Source organism: Bacillus rossius, unplaced genomic scaffold (genome assembly GCF_032445375.1).
Source record: "Bacillus rossius redtenbacheri isolate Brsri unplaced genomic scaffold, Brsri_v3 Brsri_v3_scf88, whole genome shotgun sequence".
NCBI classification, from domain to species: domain Eukaryota; kingdom Metazoa; phylum Arthropoda; class Insecta; order Phasmatodea; family Bacillidae; genus Bacillus; species Bacillus rossius.
Genome location: NW_026963118.1, coordinates 60,001 through 65,558, shown reverse-complemented (window position 1 = coordinate 65,558; position 5,558 = coordinate 60,001). Strand labels below are relative to the sequence as shown.

At 33.9% G+C, this 5,558-nt stretch overlaps 1 non-coding gene across 1 annotated transcript; it reads right to left on the bottom strand.

Annotated features, from left to right (window-relative positions):
• Positions 1-3,129: 3,129 nt before the first annotated feature.
• Positions 3,130-3,248, bottom strand: LOC134545785 (5S ribosomal RNA). The gene has a single exon (XR_010078785.1). It is a non-coding gene; the product is annotated as a 5S ribosomal RNA (ribosomal RNA).
• Positions 3,249-5,558: the final 2,310 nt, after the last annotated feature.

Here is a 5,558-nt window from a genome sequence, read left to right as displayed (position 1 = left end):
TAAATTAACTTAGGTATACTTTAGTGTATAGTATGCTGAAAATGTGGAGATAATTTCATGAAGGCTGTTTGCTGTGGAAGCACTAGCAAATCACCTTGTTCAGTGCCACCTGGAATGGCTTTCTTCGTGCACCTCCAAGGATGATGTGATTATTATTGTGAGTAAATTTTGTTTACATTTTCATTGTGTGAATAATAAAACTTTTAACTGTACACACAACAAGCATTTCACTTGGATCTGATGCATTCTCAAGAGTGCAGTTTCTGTTTAGCTTTTAAAACTGGCTGCCCTTCAATTCACTCAAGGTGCAGATGCAAGTTGCTGATGAAGTATTCCACACACATGCTACATTGGAGAAATATTTTAATAAAAATTAAAACTCTTGCAGGATTTCGAATAAAAACTATCCTATTTATCCCTTCTATGTTTTGGTACTGCGAAATTGAGAGAGGTAAGTAAGTTGTGAGGTTATTTTTACTTGCTTGCATGTGAGGTTAGCAGAGCAAAAATATTTTTGAAATTGCAGATACATGGTCACTTTATTTCGTTGCAAACATTTATAAGCTCGTAATCTTATTTAAAGTCTCCATACTTAATGCGTTTGGAAAACCTTCTTTCTCTCAATTTTACAATGGAACAAAATTTTACTTGTATGTGTACATTAATTCCATCTCTAAATGATGTAGGTTTACGCACCGAGATCAGGTACATTGTAGAGAGAAAAACACACGAGTACCTGCTTATTTTGAAGTTTTAATGAGTATATTAAAAAAAAAAAAAAAAAACGATAAAAATATAATTGAAAAAGTATATTATTCACGTATTTTTGAGGATGAGGGGAGGGGGTGTTTTTGTCCGATGGTCGTTTATCTTTAAAGAAATTTCCGTTGGACCTGTGCGTTCTTGCTCTGCCAATTCTCGAAAAATGAAATATTTTAAGTCGTCTTTTATGTGCTAACTTCATTATATTTGGCTGCATTCGTATTTTTATTAGTTTTGAAACATTCATGTCACGGAAAATAATCATAAACCAGGACAAAAACGTTTTGACTAAATGTTCTAGGTTGGTTGTAAAACATTTTCTTATTTTATTTCACATCGGAAACATCTGTTAAGTTGTAAGCTTTGTAATGAATGCGACAGTCACTTGTTCGCTGAAGTGTTTGTTTAAGAAATTAGTATTGTAAATTTGTTTATGGTCTTGTTAAATGAAATTTTAAGTGAAATCATTTGGGAAAACAGAGGCTACAGGAATTTTCAACACAACTTGATGACCGACGTTGTGACTAGTGTGGGAGTGTGTGCTCGTGTAAATATCAATTTTTCTTACTCCTCGTGCCGGTCAACAGGAAAACAGCGAGTGTGTTATCTCATCGCGGGCGTGTGATTGCGTGTGGTAAATTGTGCTAGGTTAATTACCGCAAAACTCCACTGTGTGCAAATATGTAGTGTGTCGCTGTATGCAAATATTTGGTATGTCTTTTTTTTTTTTTTTTTTTTTCAGGCAATACACACTTTGAATTTTACACAATTTCGATGCTGCAACCTAAGTGTATACATGCGAATAGGATTGCTTAAATGAAAAAGTAAAGTAGGAGGTAAGTGCAAATGTTTCCAGGAGGTTATGCACACACAATCTATTTTATGAATTAATAGTTATTATCTAAGAAAATGATAGAAGATTATAAATAATGTGTGCAGAATAATACAGAATTTGCATGTTACACAAAAAAAAATATATATATATATTCCAAATATTGTTAGCAAAATGCACCTAGATTAGTGAGCTGGATTTTTTTTTTTTTTTTGTATTTTTGTTCTGTTGATCCCACGTGGAGTCAAGGCTCCGGGATATAGAACATGTATGTGCAGACAATTAATATTTACATGATGCAAGTTACCAAGAAAAAAAATTTCAAAAAAAAAAAATACATAACATGTTACACAATTTAACTTTATGCAAAACATGAAGCAGCTGTTATCACAAGTCCATTCAACAAATTAACAGTTCAATTTCTCTATTATCAATCAAATTAAAGAATAGCTTCAGAGGGTAGGTAGGATATTCTAGAAGAATTTTTTTTACTGTTTTTTTTTTTAATACTGGTAAATTGTTTTAGTTATTTTCTGTGATATTAAGTTGTAAAGTTTTACTCCCAAGTAATTTAGTCCATTTTCAAATCGCCTAGTGTTATGTTCAACTATCCTCAATTTACTAGCATTTCTGGTGTTATACCTATGTGCGAATATCTAAAAAAAAAAAAAAAAAAAAAAAATAATAATTTTTTTTTTCTTCTTTTTCTTAAGAATGAATAAAAAGTTTCTAGAACGTATTCATTTATGGCAGTCAGGACTTTAAGTTTTTTGAATTTTGGTCTGCAGTTAGATGATTTTTTATCTTTTGTTATTATTCTAATAGCTCCTTTTTTTTTTTTTTCCCCCAATGTTATATGGCAGAAAGAGTAGAGCTATGGCTACTGTGACATCATGCATTGATGGGAAGGTTATTGTTGGATAACAAAAATTTAGATGATATAATTTTTATTTTTTTCCATACACAACACATTGCAGGTACAATTTTACAGGTTACAGCTGTACCACCTCTAGTATTGCTGCCGACCATCCAACAAATGAGCACACTAAACAGGCATTGATGACATTGTTATCAACGTCTTTTTGAATCTCTCATTATTATACATAACTGCCCACTGAAACAGAGAAACTTCAAAATAGGTGTGTGTGTGTGTGTTTATATATATATATATATATATATATATATATATATATATATATACATATATACATACATACATACATACATACATACATACATACATACATACATACATACATACATACATACATACATATACACTTATCTATTTATTTTTTCACTTTGAATTTTGTATGAGGTATACACATGCAAAGATTCACAGCTGCTGCTGGGTGGGTGAGTGAGTGAGTGATTGATTGATTGATTGATTGATTGATTGATTGATAGAGAGTGAGTGTGTGTGTGTGTGTGTGTTAGGGGGGGGGGGGGGGAAATGTGGTGATTGTGGGGGAAAAAAAAATTTAAAATTGAAATTTTTAAAAAAAAATTTTTTTCTGTAGGGTGCAAAATAGTAGTGCCAACGGCACGTGGTGTTCCCAAGCGGTCACCCATCTAAGTACTAACCACGCTCGACGATGCTTAACTTCGGTGATCGGACGAGAACCGGTGTGTTCATCGTGATATGGCCGTTGGCAATGATATAGATGTTTTTTTTTTGCAGTTTGTATTTGCCACTCGAAATAGCTATACCAGGTGTGATTGTTACAAACAACAGGAGAAATCGTGTAATGAACACTCTTTTACTTCCCCCCCCCCCCCCCCCCCCCTCCCCACACACAACACCCACCACCCTCACCATCCCAACCACCAAAGCCCTCTTCAAAATACACTCTCACACACACACACAAACCCACACTCTATAACTGATGAACATTACCATAACTTCTTAAAGCCATTAGATAATATTTAACTCAAGAAAGGTATTGTGATATGTTTAAAGAAAGAAAGGTGAAACCTTTAACTTTACCAGCAGGTATTAGTATCACTGAGGTATCTTCTAGGTTGTAGCAGCAATAGTAGTAATAATAATAAAATTAAATAAGGTAATAAAAAAGAAAAGTTATACATGTGATCAAATCATGAATGTATAAAACTGGAATGAATTTAAATTTTTTTTATTTTTCTTCATAGGCTGTTTTGAAATTGATGAGTAAGTGCCTCTTCTTTTAAATTTTTTAATGCTGAACACTGTTACATAAGAGATGAATGTTTAGAAAATTTAAAAAAAAAAAAAAGCTAGCCCAGCCCCCTCCCCCCCTCACACAAAATCCAAACAAAAAAAAAAACACCCTCCTTCAAAACATCACATAATCATCCAGCCAGCAGTGCAGACGAGAAATTTGCACTCGGGGCCGCCATTTTGACGATAAATTCTTGCATGGCACACCAAAGGTAGGAAAGAATTTAAAAAAATAAAAATAATGGGCGAGCACCCTCGCGTCTGCCTGTAGAAAATGAAGTTAAAAGTAACATAACCTAAAGACAGGCACACACTAGGGTGCTCCCAGGCGGTTGAGAAATTTTTTCCCGCCAAAAGACTTATATATATTATTTATTTTACTGTTTTTGGCAGGGGGCTATGTCGGTCTGTGTGCAAAGTAGTTCCTACTCCCGCCGCCAGGAGCGCGCGCGGTGGGTAGCGATGTTGTTTTTTCTGCTTTCATTTGTTTATTATTTAGAGGGTTAATGCTATGTAAATGTACGCAAGTTTGGTTATGTGTCGGTAGTTGTGCGAGATTTAATTTCCGAAACGAAATTTGACTTTCATCGGCCTGCATTTCTCACTTATTCGGAAAATACATGTGTGTTTATGTATGTATAATAATCGAGTGATTTTGTAATAATTTGGAAGTTTTGTTTGCGTGTGCGATGTGGGGAAGAAAAGGTGTGCACACGAGTCCTAGGGCTATATTTTTTTTTATTGCGAAATATTTACTTCATGTGGTGAAAAATTTTAAATTATTTGTGATGCAAGTGAAATTTTTTTTTTTTTTTCAGTTGGGTGATGTGTTTGTCCTCGTTTGTGTGCAAGGAAGCAAACATGCTGAAGGTAAGGGGCCATAAATGACACTTTAAAATATTAGTTTACCATTAATTTTGGTTAAATATTAAATTGCCATATAAGTAAAATCATGTCAACTGTTGTATTCCACCCAGTATAAGCTGTTAGTAATGGGTACTTAATATAAATAGAATAAATGTAAGCATTTTCGTCTGCATGAAAATTCACTTTTTTTTTGGATCCATTTGTACTGTGGGTAGTTAAATAGTACATTATGTTGTTTTTACTTCGAAGTACAAAACATCTTGTGCATGATTGCAAATTCAAACGCAGTTAAGCATAATATGAATTCGAATTATGTGTGTGTGTGTGTGTGTGTGTGTATATATATATTTTTTTTTTTTTTTTTTTTTTTTACTGTGTCCAGTTTTAGCACAAATGGAATTATTTTCAAAGTGAATCGATGCAACTGGTCTTTGCCATTAATATTGATATATGATCTAACTAAATTAAATAGAAAGGATTTTTTTATTTATTTTTTTATATATATAAATATATTTGTAGCAATGTACTAATGACCACAGAAGTAAGCAAAAAAAAAAATATATATATATATATCTCAGCCAGTAAACCATGCGTCTTAAAGACTTTTTTTAATGAAAATATTTCTGCCTTGGTTAAGCTTACATTTACTATCATAGGGATTGAGGGAATTGTAGAACAGCAGCAGAAGCATTTCCTTTCATGATCATGTTCTTGGTCCTGAAAAGGACCGTTTATGTAAGCATGTGCACACCAGACCTGCTCACTTGGAGCTGGTGTATTTGGTGACAGCCTTGGTGCCCTCGCTGACAGCGTGCTTGGCCAGCTCCCCGGGCAGCAGCAGTCTCACGGCCGTCTGTATCTCGCGGCTGGTGATGGTGGAGCGCTTGTTGTAGTGGG